This window comes from Symphalangus syndactylus, chromosome 21 (genome assembly GCF_028878055.3).
Source record: "Symphalangus syndactylus isolate Jambi chromosome 21, NHGRI_mSymSyn1-v2.1_pri, whole genome shotgun sequence".
Taxonomy (NCBI): Eukaryota; Metazoa; Chordata; class Mammalia; order Primates; family Hylobatidae; genus Symphalangus; species Symphalangus syndactylus.
Window position 1 is genome coordinate 56,228,114 of NC_072443.2, and position 25,685 is coordinate 56,253,798.

Sequence of the window (25,685 nt, forward strand, 5' to 3'; positions counted from 1 at the left end):
AGAATTCTGTTTTAATCAAGTACTGGTGTAAAGGAAAGAACCCCGACCTTCATTTCTGCTCGTTGTGACTTTGAACAAGAGATTCAACCTCTCTGAGACTTAGTTTCCTCATCTGTAAAATGGCAATATAATATATTCTCAGGCCAGGACTTTGAGGCTACAGTGAGCTGTGATGGTGCCACCGTACTCCAGCCTGGGCGACGGAGCAAGACCTTGTCTCTAAAATATACATACATATATATATATACACACACACACACACACACACACACACATATATTTTATATATATTTATATATATTCACAGATGTTTGTGTATGTCTATATATATTTTAGAGACAGGGTCTCTAAAATAGGAATATATATATTATTAGAAAACAAAGAATATACACATATATATTCTCTTAATCTCATCAGTGAGATAACAGGAGGAATTACCAAATCAGGCTCCCAGTAGGAACTCAATAAATGTTATTTACCATCTGGATGAAAGCATTGAGAATACTTTTACTGCTAGTCACTCACTAATCTGAAATAGTCACTCATTAATATTAAAACACAGTTTGGATGTTAAAATCTTTAAAAATATATGTTTCCTCTTTAGTTATCAGTCTACATGGACATTCTACTCTCTTTTTTGCATATGAAAAAAAGTCATGAGTCTAGTGGGTAGATTTTGAAATAGCCATGAATCCGAGATTTCTGCATGAACATGGTTTTCTCAGGACACTTGTGTGAATTTATAGATTCTGCTTTGTCTTATAAAACTAAACACAAAACCAAAAACTTTTTATTATGGAAAACACTAGACTATATAAAAGTAGGCAGAATAGTCTAATGAACCCCCCACGTACCCTAACCCAACGTCACGCCATGGGCAATCTTGTTTCATCTGTACCCTCACCCACATCCCTCCCTGCTCTACAGTTCTGAAGGAAATCCCAGACAATGCATTTCATCATAAAACCTTCAAACTGTTAAATGTTGTTTTTATAAGTCTTCTGTTTAAACGTTGGTCAGAGTAATTTGCTCTGGGAGAGTTTGGATTTATCAGAAAAGTTTCTCTACTGAAATATTTTCAACCCTTAACGTCTATCATGGTCGAGTTGTAAAGTGTGTTAATTGCTGAGAGGACTTGTGTGCACGCTACAGCTTCCGGAAGACCTAAGGACATAAGCATGCTCGCGCTAAGAAATGCTCAAGGAATCTAGACCTGGGGAAAGATAGGATAGTTTCAGTTACTGAAAAAAAAACAAACAACAAAAAGCGTGTCTGTGCCAAGAACAGATTACAGCAGAGCTGGGTCCCCTAAGCTTTGGGATAACTGGGTGGGGCCTGGGTTGGCAGATCCCTGGGGGGCAGTCACTTTCTTGCACCTTTCTTGACCCCTTTTTGTTTATATATTGGGAAGCAACACATGGCCCTCATCTTCCACCTCTGCTGTGTTCCTCTCTTTGGAATACCTTCCGGAAGACCTTACTAGGAAGTCACTTTGTTCCTCTGTGCTTCTGCACTGGTCTAACACTTGTTACATGTCAGTATAGATTGCTGTGGAAATGTCTGTCTTCCCTTACTAAGATGTAAATACTCTGACAGCAGAAGCCACGGTTGATTAATCTTTTTATGCCCAGGACTCACTGTACTACAGTGCCTGAAATCAAATAAGTGGACAATCAATGTTTGTTGAATGATTGATTGCTGAGTGACTAGCTTGTAAACCCAAACCTATTCTTAAGGAAATAATTCAAATGTTGCCCCCTAAGAGTCTTCCATCACTGTCATTCTTCATATTCTTAACAGCTTTATTTTTTGTCATATGAGTTATCATTGCCTGAAATTATATATTTGTTTAACTTTTACTTGTACATTGTCTGACTTCCCACACTAGAGGGTAACTCCAAGAAGGCAGGGATTTTAAATTCACTATTGTAACCTTAGCACCTAGCACATGGCAAGTGACTAGCACCTAGCGAACAGCTCTCAATAAATTTGTATTATTGAAATAATGGTGATGTCATCAGTTCAGTCACCATTACAAGTTGTATTTTCGGCTGAGCGTGGTGGCTCACACCTGTAAATTCTAGCACTTTGGGAGGCGGAGGCAGGCATATCACTTGAGGTCAGGAGTTCAAGACCAGCCTGGCCAAAATGGTGAAACCTCATCTTTACTAAACATACAAAAATTAGCTGTGCGTAGTGGCGTGCACTTGTAGTCCCAGCTACTCGGGAGGCTGAGATACAGTAGTCCCAGCTACTTGGGAGGCTGAGGCTGAGGCTATAGTCCCAGCTACTCCGGAGGGTGAGGCTGAGGCATAAGAATCACTTGAATCTGAAAGGCGGGGGTTGCAGTGAGCCGAGATTGTGCCACTGCACTCCAGCCTGGGTGACAGAGGCAGACTCCATCTAAAAAAATAAAAATAAATAAATAAAAATAAGAGGCCAGGTGTGGTGGCTCACGCCTGTAATCCTAGCACTTTGGGAGGCCAAGGCGGGCGGATCACCTGAGGTCAGGAGTTCGAGACCAGCCTGACCAACATAGAGAAACCTCGTCTCTACTAAAAATACAAAACATTCGCCAGGCGAGGTGGTGCATGCCTGTAATCCCAGCTACTGAGGAGGCTGAGGCAGGAGAATCGCTTGAACCCAGGAGGCGGAGGTTACGGTGAGCCGAGATCGTGCCATTGCACTCCAGCCTGGGGCAACAAGAGCGAGACTCCATCTCAAAAAAAAAAAGAAGTTGTATTTACATTTTTATACGCCTGCAACACTGACTAATATTCCATTAGTTAAGTCCCCAGCCGCTGATTTTTGCATTACTTAGGTAGCCACAGGCTTTTCTGTTTTTATAAACAAAAAACTGTTTTGAACATTTGGACCCATGTGCTAGTTTTGAACATTCTGTTTTGAACATTTGGACCCATGTGCCAGTTTGGCTCTTGATACATTGAATACCTACTGTTGATACATAATTTATATTTTGAGCCGAGTCTGAGGACTGGGAAGGCTCAAGACAAAGGCTTCCTAACAGAGTGATTTCAGATAGCCTGTTCCCACTATGATTGTTCAGTAATATAACTTCCCTTTCCCCATGCCTATTTCTTAAATGCCCGAGGGTCAGGATGTGAGCCAAGCTGCCCGCAGACTTCTTGCTGCCAGGGCCTTCAGGAGAGCTCTCTTTCCAGTCTTCAGTTGGAGCCCCTCTCTGGGGGTGACACTTTGGCATTGGCAGAGCTCTGTTTTGCATTTCTACAGGATTTTTAAATATTTGGGTATCTGGTAGATAGTCATGAATTGCATTTACAAGTTTAGACACTTTTGTACAATAGTAAGAGGAGGTAGAAGAGGGAGTTAAGGAGGTGTGAGGGCTTCACTGAAGAGTGATATTTGGTTTACTGACATTGTGTTTTGGCAGCATCTCTTCCCACCACCATAACATGGACACTTTTTTTCCTTCTCAAAGTATTTTTCTGATTTTAATCTATAACATTCATTTATTCTCTTAGTAAAAGTGTAGTATGTAAATTTCTTTCAGATCAATTTCTGCACACCTTAGTATGCAGAGTTTTTATTAAAAAATTATTTCTATAGTGGTAAGAAGTTAACTCTTCCTAGTTTTAAAAAGATAAATTTGATTGACCTCTTTAACTGTTCTTCCACCAAATGGAACTGCAGTAGTCTAGATGATTTGTATAATTTATTAATGATTGAAAATAAACTGTTAGCCTTTAAGGCATTGTTTACTATGACTCTATAAAACACAATTATCACTGTGATTCTTCAGTAATGCAATCCAAGTATCTTCAGACATTTCCAAAAACTTTTTAAAAATCTGTCACATAGCATGTTTAAAGGAGGCAATGTTGCATAAAACATATTTATAAGCCACAAGATTATTAACGATTTAATATATGGGCAACTAAACTCAGTACAACTAAATAAGGAAAGGATATTTGAATCAGGGGAAAAACAAAATTTAAAAAAAAGAAAAAGAAATTACAACAGGGGAAAAACAAAACTAAAAAAAAGAAAACGAAATTACACACTTAGCCTTTTATGAAAATAACAACTTTTTTCTTTTCTTTAAAACTATTTTAAAAATTACAGAATATAAGTTTCTTGTAAAGGTCAAGCCACTTGTATGCAAATGTTTGTAGCAGCATTATTCATAATAGCCCCAAAGTGGAAACAACCCAAATGTCCATCAACATTGTGTGTATCCAATGTATATCCCACACTGGATACACAAAATGTGGTCTACATAGCCAATGGAACATTACTCAGACAAAGAAAAGGAGTGAAGTACTGATACATCTACCACATGGATAAGCCTCAAAAATATTACACTAAGTGGGCCGGGCGGTGGCTCACACCTGTAATCCCAACACTTTTGGAGGCTGAGGCGGGCGGATCATGAGGTCAGGAGTTCAAGACCAGCCTGGCCCATGTCGTGAAACCCCGTCTCTACTAAAAATACAAAAAATTAGCCAGGCTTGGTGTTGGGTGCCTATAATCCCAGCTACTTGGGAGGCTGAGTCAGGAGAATTGCTTGAACCCAGGAGGCAGAGGTTGCAGTGAGCCGAGATTGCACCACTGCATTCCAGCCTGGGTGATAGACTGAGACTCCATTTCAAAACAAACAAACAAAAAATTACACTAAGTGAAAGACGCCAGGCACAAAAGACCAAATACCGTATGGTTCCTTTTATACGAAATGTCTGGTATGGGCAAATCCATAGAGGCAGAAAATAGATTAGTGGTTGCCAGGAGCGGGGGAGAGGAGAACATGGGGAATGACTGATAACGGATGCAGTTTCTTTTTGGGCTGATGAAGCGTTTTGGAATTAAGAGAGTGGTGATGATTATACAACTTTTTATTTTTTTTTTTCGAGATGGAGTTTTGCTCTTGTTACCCAGGCTGGAGTGCAATGGAGCAATCTCAGCTCACCGCAACCTCTGCTTCCTGGGTTCAAGCAGTTCTCCTGCCTCAGCTTCCCGAGTAACTGGGATTACAGGCTTCCGCCACCATGTCTGGCTAATTTTGTATTTTGTAGTAGAGACGGGGCTTCTCCATGTTGGCCAAGCTGGTCTCAAACTCTCGACCTGAAGTGATCCACCCGCCTCGGCCTCCCAAAGTGCTGGGATTACATAAGTGAGCTACTGTGCCCAGCCACAACTTTATTAAATATACCAAAGCCCATTGAATTATACATTTTAAAGGGTAATTTTACGGGATGTTAATTATATCTCAATTTAAAAAATGTTTTTAATGATACTGAGAAAAAATAATTATTTCTATCCTCCCTTTACTAAATAAGAACTAGCATGTTTTTAGCTTCCCCTCTCCACCCACCTACCGTGTTTTGTCATTCTGTTATTCCAGGGCTGCAGCATATTGATGTGCAGTTTAACTCTGCTCGAAGGTAGCCAGCCAAGTGGATAAAGCGGGGCTGAAATCCTAGCAGTGTGCTCATCCTACCTGAAAGAAGGGATATCTTTGCCTAATTCATTAAAAAATCGCCTATAACCTAGCAGTGGCTTTGATCTTTTTTAAAACACTTTCCTCCCTTCCTTCTTTCCTTCCCTCCCTCCTTCCTTCCTGCCTGCCTGCCTTCCTTCCTCCCTCCCTCCCTTCCTTCCTTCTTTCCTCCCTCCCTCCCTTCTTTCCTTCCTTCCTTCCTCCCTCCCTCCCTTCTTTCCTTCTTTCCTTCCTTCCTCCCTCCCTTCCTTGCTTCCTTCCTTTCTTCCTCCCTTCCTTCCTCCCTTTCCTCTTCCCTTCCTCCCTTCCTTCCTCCCTTTCCTCTTCCCTTCCTCCCTCCCTCTCTTTCTCCCTTTCTTTCTCTCTCTCTCCCCTTCCTTCTTTCCTTCCTTCCTTCCTTCCTTCCTTCCTTCCTTCCTTCCTTCCTTCCCTCCTTCCTCTCTCTCTCTCTTTCTTTCTTTCTTTTTTCTCAGGGTTTCTCTTTGTTGCCCAGACTGGAGTACACAGCTTACTGCAACCTCAAACTTCCAGGCTCAAGTGATCCTCCTGCCTCATCCTCCTGAGTAACTGGGACTACAGATGTGTGCCACCATGCCCAGCTGATTAAAAAAAAACAATGTAGATAGTGTGTCTTGCTATGTTGCCCAGGCTGGTCTTAAACTCCTGGCCTCAAGTGATCCTCTCGCCTGGGCCTCCCAAAGTGCTGGGATTACAGGAACGGGCCACCTCACCAGGCCAAGTGATCATTTAAGATGATCATTTTAATGGAGTTTTGGGACTATTTTTGGAGGGCTGCTAAATACATATACTTCTTCAGGTCTACTCTCTTGAATTAGAAGTCAAGCACTTCATTTTACTCTCATACTATAATGAATATACTATAATGGATTACTTTCCAGAATGGAACACCGTTTGGCACTATCTTAGCAAAAGATAAATTTGATTGACCTCTTTAACTGTTCTTCCACCAAATGGAACTGCAGTAGTCTAGATGATTTGTATAATTTATTAATGATTGAAAATAAACTGTTAGCCTTTAAGGCATTGTTTTGTCTTGGGTTGGAAATTATCCAATTAATGTTAAAAAGTACATTTTTAGTGTAAGTGTGTGTTCTATACTCCCTTTAATTTTGCTTTTTGTGTTTTAAGAGGATTCAGTGTATTGTTCAACTTTACCTTATGATCCCTGAATATGTTTTTATGGTTGCTATCACTAAAGTGCCACCACTACAAAGGGGATTTCCTGATACTTACTTGTTCTAACAATGCAACTTTTTCTGACAGCATTCTTGTATAGATTTCAAAAGAGCTCAAATAATAGTATTTTCTACGCTAAATTTAATCAGTGACTCAACACACATTTATTGAATTACTATTATGTTCAAAATAACACTCTATTCCAAACAGGAAGAACTCCTCAAATCCCAGCACTTTACATACAAAGTGCTTGTGTGCCTGATACATGGTAGGTACTCAGTGAATATTTATAAATGGATCAATTCATAAAGAACAATCTTGTTAATCTGTGGTGCCTAAAGATTAGACACTGTCTAATAACCACAGAATTTAATAGGCCCTTTATTCAACTGGCATTCTAGAAGGGAAACAATCTAATGTAAAAAATGTAATATAGGCTGGGCGCAGTGGTTCACACCTGTAACCCCAGTACTTTGGGAGACCGAGGCAGGCGGATCATGAGGTCAAGAGATCGAGACCATCCTGGCCAACATGGTGAAACCCCATCTCTACTAAAAATACAAAAATTAGCTGGGCGTGGTGACTCGTGCCTATGGTCCCAGCTACTCGGCAGGCTGAGGCAGGAGAATCGCTTGAACCCAGGAGGCGGAGGTTGCAGTGAGCCGAGATCGAGCCACTGCACTCCAGCCTGGTGACACAGCGAGACTCTGTCACAAAAACAAACAAACAAAAAAACTGATATAATTTGGACTATTTCTAAGATAAATCTAAGAATTCTGGCAAACTAAAAACTTTCAGTGTTAACTATTTGTAGTGTTTTAAACTGATAATTTTTTTCAGCAATTTTTTTTGCTATTTTGTCAATTTGTTTATGAAAGAAGTATCTGTTCTTAAACTGATAACTTTCAAGATCACTTAAAAGTGTTTCCACTTAAAAATCAATAATCAGCCAGAAAATGGCGTGAATCCAGGAGGCGGAGCTTGCAGTGAACCAAGATTGCACCACTGCACTCTCCAGCCTGGGCGACAGAACAAGACTCCATCTCAAAAAAAAAAAAAAAAAAAAAAAGGAAAAGAAAAAAATCAATAATCAGCGGTTCTCATATCCATGTCAAACACTTAGTGTTTGGTTATTGTTATTGTTTTGTTTATTTGTTTGTTTCTAATCCCAGAAAGGTGGGATCTAGGATTCCTGGACTAATTAGAACTACCTGGTTGAGTCCATGAATCTGAAATTTAAGATGCATCTAGGGTGATATTTTATGATTTTTTTTTTTTTTTTTTTTTTTTTTTGAGACGGAGTCTTGCCCTTTTGCTCAGGCTGGAGTGCAGTGGCACGATCTTGGCTAACTGCAGCCTCTGCCTTCCAGGTTCAAGTGATTCTCCTGCCTCAGCCTCCCTAGTAGCTGGGATTACAGGTGCCTGCCACCACACCTGGCTAATTTTTGTATTTTTAGTAGAGATGGGGTTTCGCCATGTTGGCCAGGCTGGTCTCGAACTCCTGACCTCAGGTGATCCACCCGCCTTGGCCTCCCAAAGTGCTGGGATTACAGGTGTGAGCCACCACATTTGGCCTAAGTTTCAATTTTAACTACATAAATTTTCGTAAACAATTTTTTCCTTGTAAACAACTGAAAGATTTCCAAAAAAGTCATGATATTTTCATTCCCAATTCCATCTCTCATTCTTTGACTCAAGTGCTTTTCACAGACATTAAAATTTGAGAGCCACTGCCGTAATGGGAAGGTCAGAACGAGTAAACTGAAAAATTTTGTTAGAGCTCACAATACAAGGCTAGTTATTTTTAATGTTCTTTATCATGCAAATTGGAGTCTAAATCCCACACTCTAAGACAGAGAAAAATTGCATTTTCAAGTATTTGAGAGCCATCATTTAAGATGATATCTTACCAAAGGAATCTCTTCCTTCTCACGAAAAAAAAAAGTTTAATTCCAATTACTGCCAGTAAGAAATGCAAGCAATGGAAATAGTAAACATATTCAGCATGTGGGGAAACAGTTGGTATTCAGTAAACAGCAAGTAATTTATTGACTTGGCAAGGCTCCCTCGAACTCTAGTACACAGTTAACTCTTAATGATCTAGGAACAGATTTACTATTTTGTAAATTCTTTAGAATGTTATTGAACTATCTGTCCCTCATCTTGCTAAATTCTAGGCTGACATCAGTATGCCTGAGAGAGCAGTGGAGTTAATCAAGCTTGAAGGGCGAGCTAAGTACAGGTTCACTTTCAAATCCTTATTAAGCACATCCTCTTTGCCCTGTACTGTGTTAGGGTGAAAGGCAAAAGATACTGCTTTTAGGGAGCTCATAGTCCAGTAGAGGAGGCAGAAAAGTTAAAAAAAAAAAAAGATTACAATGCAGAAAGTGCAATAAACATGGCAATAACATGGTGCCATGGAGTTACATAGGAAGGGGAGAAACCTAACCCAGGTTGTTTAATGGGAAGGCTTCCCAAATAAGAAATACCTGAGCTTAATCTTGAAGGATGAGTGGGATGTAGCCATACAGAAATACTTGGGGTCCAAGGGCGGTGGATCACGCCTGTAATCTCAACACTTTGGGAAGCAAGAGAATGGCTTGAGCCCAGGAGTTCGAGACCAGCCGTAACAACATAGTGAGACTTTGTCTCTACAAAAAATCTAAAAAGTTAGCTGGGCATTGTGGTGTGCACCTGTAGTCCCAGCTACTTGGGAGACTGAGGCAGGAGGATCACTTGAGCCCTAGTGGTCGAGGCTGCAGTGAGCTGTGATCGTGCCACTGTGCTCCAGCCTGGGCAACAGAGAGAGACTCTTTTTTTTTTTTTAAAAAAACAACCTAGAAGGTAGAGTCCAAGGCCTTTTAAAAAACAAACAAACAAGCAAACAAACAAAATCATTTGCACTAGACAGCCTAAGTTGACCTCAGGTTTCCGACATGAGCAATTGGGCTCAATTTGAGACATGTGAAGTTTTTGGTGTTTGTGGGGAAGAGCCAGGTGAAGATGTCCACAGACCATGATTATCCATGCTCGTTACTTCGGGAAGGGGTCTGGGATGGACGTGCAATGTGGGGTCATCATTGTCTGCCTAGCGATGGAAGCCGTTGATGGGAAAGAGATCTCCAGGAAGGGCAAGCTGGGGTGGCCTCTGTGGGGAATGTGAGCTTTTAAGGGGTAGTGGAATCTGAGAAGGATCAGCTAGAAGGGCAGAAAAAAGAAAAATGAGAACGACCTGGGAGGATGAAGGTCAAAGGCAAAGAGCAGACAACACTGTCATACGGCAGAGAGAAGTCCAATAAGATAGGCCTGGGAACTTTGACGAGAACCAAGACAGCAGCAGAAGCCACGCCAGTCAGAAACATTTATTAAGCACCTACTGTGAACGTACCAGACACTGTAAACTGCTGTGCTATTTAATCTTCACTATGGTCCTTTGAGGGAAGGCATTATTAATATTAATATTATCATTCTTAGATTACAGATGAATAAATTGAGGCACAGAAGATCTTGACCAGAGTCGTACAACTAGTTTGCAACAGCGCTGATTGTTACTCAGCTTAGCCTAACTTGTGAGTCCGGCTCTCAGTCATGTGCTGGTTACCGACAGTGGTGAGAAAGCACAGAGAGTGAGTGTCCCCTGCTCTTTAGAAATCTTTGTCAGTGGAGGCTGGGCGCCGTGGCTCATGCTTACAATCTAAGCACTTTGGGAGGCCGAGGCGGGCAGATCACGAGGTCAGGAGATCGAGACCATCCTGGCTAACACAGTGAAACCCCGTCTCGACTAAAAATACAAAAAATTAGCCAGGCATGGTGGCGGGCGCCTGTAGTCCCAGCTACTTGGGAGGCTGAGGTAGGAGAATGGCGTGAACTCGGGAGGCAGAGCTTGCAGTGAGCTGAGATCGTGCCACCGCACTCCAGCCTGGGCGACAGAGCGAGACTCTGTCTCAAAAAAAAAAAAAAAAAGAAATAAGATGACAGAGGCTTGCCCATGATGATCAACTAAGGAAAGATAGCCAGGGAAAAAAGAAAAAGTCTTCAGAATGAAGGGACTGATGCCTGTCTAGCCACACTTCCACTTCTGGGGCTGGATCACAAGAGATCTGAAAAAAAAACCTACCGGTGTGAACAACTGAAGCTGCTTGGTACTGTGTAAGTGTGTTTTAGGAAAGAAATCACCTGCAAAAAATGTCCATCTCACCTTTTCTCATTTAGGAATTCATTAATATGATGAACATCATTCATAATGAAGCAGACTGAATTTCTTGTGTAACCACAATTCGGAACTACACTTACCACATCAAACCAGGCCCTACCTATATCTAGGTTCAGGGCAAATAGTAGCAGCTGGGGGAGGGGCTCCACGTACACTTTTCCTTCCTGTGTTCACATTGTAAAATCCAATACCTTCTTCCTTTCCATCAGTTGCTGTTCTCAGTAGAGCAGCGAGACCTCTTTTTTTTTTCAATAGAAAAAAATGATGCCCATCGCAGAGCTCTTGGCTGATCCTGCAGCAGAACTAGAAGTTACTAGTTCCTGTTCTCCCAGATCTTATTTTTGAAAACTATGTGCCAAGTGTGGTTAAACTTTATTTAAACTGAACTTCTAATAACATACTAGAAAAGAAAATTAATCCCAGTTTTTGTTTGTAACTTTATTATAAGGACTTACAATGAAATTCATACCCAGAGCTCTTTGTAGACTCCTCCACAAGATAATGGCTTTGCTGGTCTGTGGAGCAGTGGCTTCTAAATCACACTCTAGGTAATTATTTTATAGGTTCAAGAAAGACATGCGCTACTGAGGGGGACTTACTGAGCCAAGGCACTAATGCTAGGGATGTGGGGAAAGTGCAAAGTGCAATGCAGACATCTTTTCTGGGAGTGCTCAACTTTCTTAGAGATGGGGACCAGAATTCAGAGTAGTGTAGCACCAATATAAGTAGAAAAGAATGTTTATTTCATTTAAAAGCGATGATATCAGTAATGCATGAATATATTCTTGCAGAAAGGAATATAGAAATCTCTAGAATAAATTGCTCAGGTTCCCCCTCACAACCTCCCCACTTCCACTTCCCTTCCCAAATTGAGGTGTTTCTTGCTAGTCTCTTTTCTATGCATTTCCACACAAACAGAAGTAAATATGTATACTTCTACACATATGTAATTTAGCATATGTGCTTTTATTATTGTTCAGCATAAATTGTTCAAAATACATTTTTTTCTGCAAACTTTTTCCTTAAGAAGGTCTATTCATGTCAGAACATATAGATGTATGCTTTTTAAAGTCAGTGTAGTATTACTACAGAATAAATTAATAAATGTATTAAAACATTAGAATGTATCCCACACATGAGAGTGAAACAAAAACTACTAAATTCTAAAACATTTGATTGGCAGACACTAGTGATTAATTCCATGTTTAATTCCATGTTTAATCACTTGTTTGAGTAGACTTAGCCTCATGGAAATTTTCTGCACTTTAATCTTTTAAAAACATAGATTTAATATTAATACATTATTTTGACATATAAAAGCCCTTACATAAATGTTTTGCTTAAAACCAAGCATCTTAAAAGGAATACTTAAGTGGAAAATACTGGAATGCTACCTAGTTACCATATATGATTGAATGCTATGGATCCCACAAGGCAGGACTAGAATGAAATAAAAGAAAAAGATTCTTAAATATCTCAGGAAAATGGGAATTCTTGTGGTACGTAAGGACAATGGGAGTTCTTTAAAAAATGTGAGTTCTGGCTGGGTGCAGTGTTTCATGCCTGTAATCCCAGCACTTTAGGAGGCCAAGGCGGGTGTATCACCTAAGGTCAGGAGTTCGAGACCAACCTGACCAACATGATGAAACCCTGTCTCTACTAAAAATACAAAAATTAGCCGGGCGTAGTGGCAGGCGCCTGTAATCCCAGGTACTCAGGAGGCTGAGGCAGGAGAATCACTTGAACCTGGCAGGTAGAGGTTGCAGTGAGCCGAAATGGTGCCATTGCACTCCAGCCCGGGCGACAGAGCAACTCTGTCTCAAAAAAAGAAAAGAAAAGAAAAGAAAGTCAGTTCTTTTCTGATCATTGTTAAACTGATAACTAAAATCTAAAAACAAAACAAAACAAAACAAAAACAAAAAAACCCCACTATCTACTTCTTGTTTAAAGATATATTTGGCCAGGTGCAGTGGCTCAAGCCTGTAATCCCAGCACTTTAGGAGGCTGACGCGGGTGGATCACCTAAGGTTGGGAGTTTGAGACCAGCCTGACCAACATGGAGAAACCCCATCTCTACTAAAAATACAAAAAAAATTAACAGGGCGTGGTGGCGCATGCCTGTAATCCCAGCTACTCGGGAGGCTGAGGCAGTAGAATCACTTGAACATGGGAGGCGGAAGTTGCAGCGAGCCAAAGCTGAGGCAGGTGGATCACGAGGTCAAGAGATCGAGACCATCCTGGCCAACATGGTGAAACCCCATCTCTACTAAAAATACAAAAATTAGCATGGTGGTGCGTGCCTGTAGTTCCAGCTACTCGAGAGGCTGAGGTAGGAGAATCACTTGAACCTGGGAGGCAGAGTTTGCAGTGAGCTGAGATCACACCACTGCACTCCAGCCTGGGCAACAGAGCGAGACTCTGTCTCAAAAAAAAAAAAAAAAAGATATATTTGTACATGCACATGTATAGAGGAAAACCATAAGTTTATGTTTTAACAGTGGTTATCTCCGGGTGATGGTGCATATTCAAGTGATTCTTTATTCTTTATCTTTTTCTGAACTTTCCAATTTTAAAAATAATGAATATATATTAGTTTTCTTAATTAGAGAAAAATGAAATACAATGAATTAATAATGAATGGAATCAGCATGTGTCTTGGCTTGAGAACAGAAACTCTGCCTTCTTTATCTTTACATTTCCCCACATTACTTTTACTTAAGTGTAACATATACAATTATAACCTTGGGTCAAACAAACTTAAAAATAGGCTTGTAATGTATAAATAAACACAACATCTAAAGCAGTTTTTATTCTAGTACTACTAGGCCAGCAGACAAAATACACCTTTATTTACTAATGTGACATCTCTTCTGTTAAATAATTAATTTTTTAAATTTATAATTTCACAAAATTTAGTTTTTAAAAAAGCTTATTCTTGTCATTTCCAAAAAAAGAGAGGGGAAAGGAGAGAGGAAGCTGTGCTTAGTGGGAAAGTTGCGACATTCGGTCCGTAAGTAGTTTTTGCTTTAGATATTTTTTCAACGACTTCTCTTACATAAGAGTCCTGTGATATCTCCATAGGGAGAAATAACCCTCAGCTACATTATGTCTTTTTAATTTTTCCTCCAGATAGTGTTTACAAATCAACACGTAGGAATGACTCCATATTTAAAGTTATTAGCCAACTTTAGTGTCTATTTGCCATTAAGGACAATTGGTAATTTTAACAATCAATGAGAGTTTATTTTAGGAGAAAACTTACTGAAATTTTCAGGAAATAACCTTTTTGTTCCAAAACAGCTGTCATTGAACACCATTATATCTACAACAATTAAAATTATCTTTGGTGACTTTTAGCATCTGGCATTGCTCCATTATTGTTCAGTTAAATATTTTTCAAGTTTGCTAGGACTTTTGCCCACCGTGTGCTTACGGCTCTTTATTGTCAATATGTATCTTAGAATTCACCTTTGTGACATTAGTTTTTTTGTATTGTGGGAGAGTGCATAATTTCTATAGTGAATTGCCTGAGAAATGAAGTAATATTTATTAGGAAATTGCAGTACATATCTACAAGTTACCTACAAACATACAATTATAATTTATTCTGTTATATTTAACAACAAATGTTCCCTTCTCTCTTTTACTAGATCCTTGCGAAAAAAAATTCCTAGTTTAAAGAATTAGCTAATGTGCAGTGGCCAAAAAACAAACAAACAGCAAAGAGCAACATGTCATTTTGATCAATTTAACTGAAAAATATGAAGGACATTTCAACGTTGAATTCATCCAGACCATTAGTGCAGGGAATTGATTGTTAAAAACAAAACCAAAGAAAAACAAAAACATACTATTTTGCATCCCAATGGAAGTCATAAATATGTTAGCTCAAAACCCATCTAAAATGAGTCCTGTGTGTTAGAAAAAAATAACAAACCTGAGATCCTGTAATACCTCACCCAACTTAAATCTTAATTAAGACTTCGTGTTTGTTTCATTTTGAGACAAAGTGAATGCTTATCTTTGGAAATGACTAATTAAGCATTGAAATATAATAGCTTCAGGATCCTAAATGCATCATATGTAAAAGAACAATACTTTTATAATATCTCAGGCCTTGATCACTATTATTGAGTTAGTATATTTTGAGGGCAAAAATTTACGTGCCATGATTTTATTCAAACCAAAAAGATATTTGGAAAATATTTAAGAATTATTGCTGATTATTGAAATCTAAAACACTAATACCAGTGAATATTTCTTATACTCTAATACTTCTCTGAGCACTTACAAGCCAATAATTAACCATTCAGACTGAAAAAAAAAAAACTGGAAAGGATTTATAAGGGTGAGTAGGGTGAAATTTATTTAAGTAACTTCAAAAATCTGCAGAAACCCAAAGCAATTTGAGCTCTGTGTTATGGATTTGGGGGACTGTCAATGTGCAGCGATTGTCCTTAGACTGCCGCACTCTTGGATCCTCTTCTCTCCTCTATGCCGCAACTGATATTTCTGTTCCTGGAATGTCCCCCATCCCCACAAGTTCACATAATCAAATCCTGGACTATTTTTGATGAGAAATAGTAGCTAACAAAATTGTTTTCCCACCCTAGGCAGTTGAAAATGGAGGACGTGCAAAATATTATTTAAAAAGCAGGTTGCAAAACTAACTTTCAAAAAAGTTAAAATTGACTAAAAACTTGAAGACAGATACTCCGAATCATTGAAAAGGTCTTATCTCTGGGGGACAGAGTACTGGTGATTTTTCTTTTCTCGCTATTTTCTGCATTTTTCAGGGATTTATGTATTACATTAACAGTTATCAAAATAGTAAAAGTCAAATATGGGGAAAAGTATCTCAGGGGTCATGAAAATGTATAAAATATGCAAAACACTGAATTGTTTCAAATAATTGTTTAAAAACTACTGTTGTAAAAGAATCCAGGCCTCCAAGCTCTTCCTCTCATTTGCGGAACATAAAGTATATTTTGGATCAACACATGGAACATTCCAGACAATGTGGAATCTAGAAAGGAACTGCACCTGTATCCCAACACAGCGCCAAAACAACGTAGCTACTGAATAAATATTCATCCTAAATTGGGAAAAGGAATTAAAGTCCATTTTCCACTTACTCCTATGCAGAAAAGTGTAAGTTTTATTCTTGGCATGAATATGATAGAATTTGTGGGACAGTAACTATTATTAAGAAGCAGCTATTACTTTTCAGAGTTTGACTCCACTGAGCAGTTTTAAGTGGAAGAGAAGGCATTGCAGAATACGAGCGAGCGCTGTAACTGAAAACTTGATGGTATTGAATTAAACTCTGGCTATTTACTTTGTGAGTTTTGAGAATCACTTGATTAATTTTTTTCAGATGATTACTTGTACCAAACAGAGAAAGAACATAGTGTATTTAAGGATTTGTTTACCTAAACTGATGTGCTTGGTGGGGAGGAATTTAGCTTCAGCAGAATTTTCTGTAAGAAGAGTAACATTTACATAATGGCAATGCTAAAAAAGTCATCTTTTTCAGAGAAAATGTGAAGCAATGTGTGTGGAAAGCTGCAAAATCTGGAGTTGCAGGCAGATTAGGCAAGGGGCACTTGGTGAAAAAAAAAAGAATTAAATCATGGCTAAAGATTTTTTTCCAGTGAAAGTAGTTAATATGTGGAACAAATTGTTAACGTGGCTTTTAAAAAATAATCAGAAGCTGTGAAAGAATTCTGACAGGGGAGATGAGAGACGAGATAAATGGGGAAGTAGAGAATAGAAGCATGAGTATGTGATGGCACATGTGACTTTGCCATTAATTTTCTTATCTTTGCAGAAGACCTTAGATCAGTGAGGAAAGTGGATTGAAGACAGAACAAGCTAAAATTGAGCTCTCTAGATGGAATCTTTTGCTTATGTTTTTTTCTTTTTATTTTTTCTCCACTGTGTTTGTTTCTGGGGATTATATTCTACAGCAGAAAGACTCCCCCCAAATACTCTGCAGTTTACCAAAAAAAATTGAAAAGCATACTATGTGAAACTATTGTCAGACATAGATTGAAAGAGACCAAAAATAAATCTTCACCTTGGCGTCTTCAATTTCAACAGGTGCATTGTATGTTCCTTTAAAATCTGTTGCTTTGGCTACACTCAGGCCTTTTTGCAGTAACCTTAGCAGATGCTTAAAGAACCTAAATTGCTGAAGCCAGTTCCAGTCTAATAAAATGGTCTGTATTTCTTTCTCCAATGAACCTTCTTTTTTTTTTTTTGAGACAGAGTCTCACTCTGTTGCTCAGGCTGGAGTGCAATGGCCCGATCTCAGCTCACTGCAACCTCCGCCTCCCGAGTTCAAGCAATTCTCCTGCCTCAGCCTCCCAAGTAGCTGGGATTATGGGATTACAGGCACATGCCACCAGGCCGGCTAGTTTTTGTATTTCTTTTTTAGTAGAGATGGGGTTTCTCCATGTTGGACAGGCTGGTCTCGAACCCCTAATCTCAGGTGATCCGCCCGCCTCTGCCCCGCAAAGTGCTAGGATTCCAGGCATAAGCCACCGCGCCCAGCCGGAACCTTCTTTTTAATCTTACAGTTTCTCCATTTATCAGAATGTGCAACTGCTCTTGAATTCACCCTTCTACTTAAATGTTGGATCCCACAATCCATATGCAAAAAATGGATTGTGTCATCCAACGTTTCAGTAGAAAATCTATATCTCAAGCATTGTGCTAGATACTAGAGACGCAACACTGGATAATTTGGAAAGTTTCCCATTCTGTGTACACCAAGTTCTTCCCCCGCCCCCCGCCCCACAAAATTGCGTAAAGGTTCTAACAGTCTCTACTGTGGTATCAAAAATAATTTCTCCTTTCTAATTTAGAAAACATGAACATTAGCCATTATTTGTTTCTCAGTAATTTTCCACATGCCAGTCATCCTATCTTGGAACTCCTCCTCCATCTCAGACCAAACCTCTCTCCTGCTGCATGACTTTTCCCATGTGACCCTTTAAATAAATTCTAAGATTTTTCCCATAATTAATTAATCTCAGAAATCAAAATGAAACATGTCACCAGGGTCTTATTTAAAGCCAAGAAATCTGTTGGCTATTATCCAGCCTTCTTTCTAAATTAAACAACCCCAAATACTATTCTCACCATCCTTGTTTGTTAATATTAGGCATTTTCTCCTCAGAGAACGAGGGCCTATACAACAAAGACTTTTGATATGTGCACACCTTAACAAGAAGCACACTTACATTTCATTTCAATGATATATAAGGACGTTTTCCTCTAAAATTTCCACATCCATGTGCTTTAAAAAGACTCACATAGTAGAAGTGAAATTTCCTGAGTAAAATACTACCATTTTTCATTTTCTGAATGATCCAAAGTATAACAGCTCAAAATCTTTTCTCAAAGTCTGACTCTTTGGGCCTAGTAACAATTTAACATACAACTAAATCTTTATGATTTACTGATGGATTACTTGAATTATACTTTATCTTTGGTGACTCAGCTCTTCCCCACCTTTGCCACTTTGCCAGGTTCAAGGATGCTGGAAAGGAAACAACTGAGTCAGGGTCAAACATGTAGAGTCTAATCATGGGGTGTGTGTGTATGAGAGAGAGAGAGAGAGAGAGAGAGAGATTTGTTTAATTCCCAAGCCAAACTCAAGATGGTCCATTGTATTGCTGGAGGAGATGGTTACCCCATTCTCCGTGATGTTTTTATTTCACAGGGCCCATGCCTGTATCAAAACATCTCATATGTGCCATAAATATATGCACCTACTGTGTACCCACAAAAATTAAAAATAAAGAAAGCTGGAAGGCACATTAAAAAAAGACTGTTATTTTTTAAGGTCCCTCCCATTGAGTTAGATAAATTATTACACACAACTAAAAAGAAAGCTGGACACCTTTTCTTCCTGCCTTCCTTTTCCCCTTTTCCCTCCCTCACTCCTTCCTTTCTTCATTTCTAATATTCTCATTTCAGCTTAAAGCAAAAGGTTCTTTAGCAGCAGGGTATATAGGATACCCTACATCCAACCCTTAGCTTGATTTCTTCTAGTCCTTAGGGTGACATTGACTTGGCTCCGAGGACCAGTGCACCCCAACTGCCCCGATGTGCTCTCTCGGCTTGTTGAGACCACAGCCTCTGCACAGCAGTTCACCCCAGAGCCTCCTGTGCCTGGCTGCCTTTGTCCTACTCTCTCCTCTGTTTGCTCCCCGCTCATTCCCGTCTGCCTTTCTCCGTCTCTGTCCCTTGCCTCTCTGCATCTCCACATGTGCCGTTCTTCTTCTCTGCTTCTCTTTCATTCACTAACATTTTCTCCTTTTTTTTCTCACTGAAACTTCAAAATTATAATATAAAACATTTTCATTCTTGAATTTAAATAGAAAAGGTGATTTGATAAATTAATTTCTTTAAAGATTAATTGTTGCAACTTCTAATTTTTTTTCCAACAAGTTGGTGACCTTCGACGGAAACACAGCAGCATCACTGCAGCTTATAGAATTGCTGCTTAGCAAATGCATGAGACATTCAGAGGGACTTCTGATCAGTTTTCTAAGTTTCTTATGATTATCTCTTTTTTTTTTTTTTTTGAGGCAAGGTCTCACTCTGTCACCCAAGCTGGAGTGCAGTGACTCACTGCAGCCTCTGCCTCCCGGGTTCAGGTGATCCTCCCACCTCAGCTTCCCAAGTAGCTGGGACTTCAGGTATGTGCCACCACACACAGCTAATTTTTGTATTTTTTTTTTTGTATTTTTTGTAGAGATGAGGTTTCACCATGTTGCCCAGGCTGGTCGCGAACTCCTGGGCTTAAGTCATCCACCCTCCTTGGCGTCTCAAAGTGCTGTGATTACAGGCGTGAGCCACCGCGCCCTGCCTCATGATTATCTTAGAAAGAAAACATAATAAACATTGAAATGCATAATGATCATTTGTATTTTTGTTTGAGATGGAGTCTCACTCTGTCCCAGGCTAGAGTGTAGTGGCACAAACTCGGCTCACTGCAGCCTCTGCCTCCTGGGTTCAAGTGATTCTCGTACCTCAGGTTCCTCAGTAGCTGGGATTACAGCCGTCTGCCACCACGCTCAGCTAATTTTTGTATTTTTAGTAGAGATGGGGTTTCGCCATGTTGGCCAGGCTAGTCTTGAACTCCTGACCTCAAATGATCTGCCTGCCTTGGCCTCCCAAAGTGTTGGGATTATAGGCCTGAGCCACCGCACCACACCTGAAATGCATATTGCTCTTTCAGCAGGGTTGCCAACTTTAGCAAATAAAAATACAGGATGCCTAGTTAAATTTGAATTTCAGATAAATCATTGTTTAGTGTATGTCTCATGCAATATTTGAGACAAATTTATACTAAAAAAATGTACTTGCTGTTTATCTGCAATTCAAATTTAACCAGGCACTGTGTATTTTGTAATTCACTATATTTATAATATTTGTGTGTGTATACATACATGTGTGATATTTGTGAGCTGGGTGTTTGTTTTTTTTTTTTGAGATGGAGTCTAGCTCTGTCGCCCAGGCTGGAGTACAGTGGCGCAATCTCGGCTCACTGCAAGCTCTGTCTCGCAGGTTCACGCCGTTCTCCTGCCTCAGCCTCCCAAGTAGCTGGGACTACAGGCTCCCACCACCACGCCTGGCTAATTTTTTTGTATTTTTAGTAGAGATGGGGTTTCACCGTGTTAACCAGGATGGTCTTGATCTCCTGACCTCGTGATCTGCCTGCCTCGGCCTCCCAAAGTGCTGGGATTACAGGCGTGAGCCACCGCGCCCGGCCGAGCTGGGTGTTTTTCATTTGGGGACTAACTATGTACAGTTTCCTTGCTATTTCTCCTCCCTTATGCAGTATATAAAGTATTCCCATTACATTTTACCCCTTGGGTGTATATACTTTATTCCACTTCCTTCCAACTTTATCTTAAAAGTAGATGGCTTAAGAGAAAAAGGTACCTATGTATTCAATTCTCTATCACCTCCCTCTGAAAAAAGTGTTTACTTAATAAACATCAGGCAAGGGCAGCACTTCTGAACCTCTTTTAAAAGAGTTAGCTTTATGGTTGCACTAAGTAGATTTTTTCTTAACCTCTCTCTCTCATTTTAAAACAAAATGTCTGAAATTATGAATAACTATAGTAATGGTAGCTAACATGTATTGAGCACTTACTATCAGGCACTGTTCAACATTATATAATGGCTTAAATCACTTACACCCCACAAACCACTGATGTAGGTACCATTCATACCCCTACTTTGGAGATGAGGAAAGAGACACAAAGAAGTTAGGCAAATCCTAGTTTCCCATTATTAGTATGATACATTTGTCACAATTAATGGACCCATGTTGGTATAGATTATTATTAGAGCCCATGTTTCATTCAGATGTCCCCAGTATTTCCCTCGTATCCTGTTTCTGTCCCAGGATCCCATCCAGGGTGCTGCATTTCACTTAGCCATCCTGTTGCCTTGGACTCCTCTTGGTTGTGAGTTTCTTAGGCTTTCTTGGTTCTTGATGACCTTGACAGTTTTGCAGAGGACTGGCTGGGTATGTTATAGAAAGTCCTTCAGTTGGGGTTTGTCTGGTGTCTCTCATGGTTCGACTGGGGTTGTGGGTTTGGGGGAGGGAGACCACAGAGGTAAGCGCTGTCCTTATCACATCATGTCAGCCTTGACCACCTTGCTGAGGGAGTATTTGTCAGCTTTCTCCAGGATAAAGTTATTCTTTTTTTTCCCCTCTTTCCACACTGTACTCTTTGAAAGGAAGTCATATTCCTAACCCACACCTGAGTGAGAAATTATGATTGAGCTATTTTTTAAACATCAGCTTTACTGAGATACAATGCATATGTTATATAATGCACCTGTTTATAGTGTGCAATTCTGTGGCTTTCAGTATATTCAGAACTGTGCAAGCATCACCAGGATCCATTTTAAAACATTTTCATCACCCCAAAAAGAAACCCCATACCCATTAACAGTCATTCCCCTTTTCCCTCCCCTCCTTGCCTCCCCCAGCCCATGGCTACCACGAATCTACTTTCTGTCTCTACAGATTTGCCTATTCTGGACATTTCATCCCAAAGGGATCATACAGTATGTGGTGTTTTGTGACTGGCTTCTCTCACTTAGCATAATGTTTTTGAGGCTCATCCATGTTGTAATATGTTTTAGTATTTCATTCTTTTTTATTGCTGGGTAATATTTTATTGTATGGATAGACGGCATTTTGTTTACTGATACATCCACTGCTGGACATTTGGGTTGTGTCCGCTTTTTGGCTTCTATGAATAAGATTGGTAGGCACATTCAGGTACAAGTTTTTACATGGGCATGTTTGCATTTCTCTTGGCTAAACACCTAGAATAAGAATTACTGGATATACTTGAGCTATTATTAAAAATAATAAAAAACAGCCGGGCGTGGTGGCGCATGCCTGTAATCCCAGCACTTTGGGAGGCTGAGGTGGGTGGATCACTTGAGGCCAGGAGTTTGAGAACAGCCTGCCCAACATGGTGACACCCCATCTCTACTAAAAATACGAAAATAATTAGCCAGGTGTGGTGGCGGGCACCTGTAATCCCAGCTACTCAGGAGGCTGAGGCAGGAGAATAGCTTGAACCCAGGAAGTGGAGGCTGCAATGAGCCGAGATCACGCCAGTGCACTCCAGCCTGGCCAAAGAGAGTGAAACTCTGTGTCAAAAAACCAAACACCAAAAACCAAAACATAGCTGACTAGGCTGTGGGCTGTCCCTGCTTCAGTTCTCCATACTGGCTAAGAAAATTTAGCCAATTGTCCTATAAATCCATAAAAGGCCCCTCTAATCTGTGGGCAAGTACCTACACTGCAAGCATGTTGACTAAGATGAAAGAAAACAGCTTCTAAAAGCCTGTCTACACATCCCATCCTGTAAGCCTAAGGTGAATAACATAGCTTATCTGTACTGAAAAAAATACAGATCCCATATATTACTAGTTTCTGTTAAAAAGTTATGATAGGAAAGTTGTCTGTCCTAAGTCTAGATGTTCTTCAAGGTGCACAAAGAGTAAGTTGTTTGTACCACATTTTCTTTATCCATTCCTCCATAGACAGACACTTAGGTCAGTCTTGGCTCCATATCTTGGCTATTATGACTAATGCTGCAATCAACATGAGAGTGCAGATAGGACTTCAACCTACTAATTTCATTCCTGTTGTATATGTACCCAGCAGTGGGACTGCTGGATCATATGGTAGTTCCATTTTTAATTTTTAAAGGAATCATAATACTATTTTCCATATGGGTATACCAATTTACATTTCCACCAACAGTGTACAATGGTTCCCTTTTCTCTGCCCCTTTGCCAATAGTTGTTATCTCTCGTCTTTTTGATAATAGCCAGCCTCACAGATGCGGTACATACATACAATGGAAAGTTATTCAGCCATAAAAAGCAAGGAAATCCTGCCATTTGGAACAACACAGATGAACCTGGAGGACATTATGCTGAGTGAAATAAGCCAGGCACAGAAGGACAAATATTGTATGATCTCATTTATACGTTGATATGGTATGGATTTGTGTCCCTGCCCAAATCTCATGTTGAATTGTAATCCCCAGTGTTAGGGGCGGGCGCTGGCAGGAGGTGACTTATCATGGGGGCGGATTTCCCCCTTGCTGTTCTCGTGATAGTGAGTGAGTTCTCATGAGATCTGGTTGTTTAAAAGTGTGTAGCACCGGTCTGCAGAATCTGCACCAACGAGAACCATGCCCATGACACTGGGGTATGGGGACATTCACGGGCTGGCACATGCCATCCACCTGCTCCTTGAATACACAGACTAAAGCTACAAGGAAAAGAAGTACACGATGGGGGACTCTCCTGACTATGACAGAAGCCAGTAGCTGAATGAAAAATTCAAGCTGGGCCTGGACTTTCCCAATCTGCCCTACTTGTTTGATGGGGCTCACAAGATCACCCAGAGCAATGACATCCTGTGCCACATTGCCCGCAAGAACAACCTGTGTGAGGAGACAGAAGAGGAGAAGATTTGTGTGGACAGTTCAGAGAACCAGACTGTAGACAACCTGATGCAGCTGGCCATGATCTGCTATATCCCAGAATTCGAGAAACTGAAGCCAAAGTACCTGGAGGAACTCCCTGAAAAGCTAAAGCTCTACTCACAGTTTCTGGGGAAGTGGCCATGGTTTGCAGGAGACAAGATCACCTTTGTGGATTTCCTTGCCTATGACATCCTTGACCTGAACTGTATATTTGACCCCAGCTGCCTGGACGCCTTCCCAAACTTGAAGGACTTCATCTCCCGAATTGAGGGTTTGAAGAAGATCTCTGCCTACATGAAGTCCAGCCAATGCCTCCGAGGTCCTTTGGGAAGTCAGCTACGTGGAACAGCAAATAGGGCTCCGCGATGCCAGAAGATGGGAGGGAGGAGCCGACCCTGCTGCCTGGGAGCCTGGAGAACACTGGAGAACAGCTCGACTCCCTGGACCAGCCTTCTTCCTTTTTCGTTGTTTCCACTCTCTTCTTTTCCCCAAGGCCTCATTGGCTTCCTTTCTGCTAACATGATCCCTCCCCGCATCGAGGATCTTTAAAGCTTCAGCTCCCCACTCTCCTCCATCAAAGTCCCCCTCCTAACATCTCCCTTTTCCTGCACTAACACCAACCTGACTGCTTTTCCTATCAGTGCTTGTCTCTTCTTTGAGAAGGTGGACTGATCCCTGAGCTCCCCAGCACTGTCCTCAAAGACGATCTGCAGGTCCTGCTCCCTTTGCTGGGTCCCTACCCCAGCCCTGTGTGATGCCCAGTAAAGCCTGAACCATGAAAAAAAAAAAAGTATGTGGTACCTCCCCCTTCACTCTCTTCCTCCTGCTCTGGCCATGTGAAGACATGCTGTTTCCCCTTCACCTTCTGCCATGATTGTAAATTTTCTAACGCCTCCCCAGCCATGCTTCCTGTAGAGCAAGCTTGTCCAACCCACGGCCCACAGGCCACATGTGGCCCAGAATGGCTTTGAATGTGGCCCAACACAAATTCGTAAACTTTCTTAAAATATTATGAGATTTTGAACTCAAGATGGATCAGGGACTTAAATCTAAGACATAAAACTATAAAAACTCCAAAAGATAACATCGGAAAAACCCTCTTAGACATTGGCTTAGGCAAAGACTTCATAACCAAGAACCCAAAAGCAAATGCAACAAAAACAAAGAAAAATAGATGGAACTTAATTAACTAAAAAGCTTCTGCACAGCAAAAGAAACAGTCAACAGAATAAATAGACAACCCACAGAGTGGGAGAAAATCTTTGCAATCTATACATCTGATAGAGAACTAATATCCAGAATCTACAAGGAGCTCAAACACATCAGCAAGAAAAAAAAAAAAAAATCCCATCAAAAAGTGGGCTAGGCTGGGAGCAGTGGCTCATGCCTGTAATCCCAGCACTTTGGGAGGCCAAGACGGGTGGATCACAAGGTCAGGAGATCAAGACCATCCTGGCTAACACGGTGAAACCCCGTCTCTACTAAAAATACAAAAAATTAGCCAGGCGTGGTGGCACACGCCTGTAGTCCAAGCTACTCAGGAGGCTGAGGCAGAAGAATCACTTGAACCCAGGAGGCGGAGGTTGCAGTGAGCCGAGATCGTGCCACTGCACTCCAGCCTGGGAGACAGAGCGAGACTCTGTCTCAAGAAAAAAAAAAAAAAAGGAGGCTAAGGACATGAATAGACAATTCTCAAAAGAAGATATACAAATGGCCAACAAACATGAAAAATTGCTCAACATCACTAACG

At 40.5% G+C, this 25,685-nt stretch overlaps 1 protein-coding gene and 1 pseudogene across 1 annotated transcript in view; one reads left to right on the forward strand and one right to left on the reverse strand.

The window, feature by feature from the left end:
• The window catches only part of PPARG (peroxisome proliferator activated receptor gamma), a 189,552-nt gene that overhangs the window by 160,783 nt on the left and 3,084 nt on the right, over positions 1-25,685 (reverse strand). The window lies entirely within an intron of this gene.
• On the forward strand, positions 23,369-24,556 carry LOC129471113 (glutathione S-transferase Mu 5-like; annotated as a pseudogene).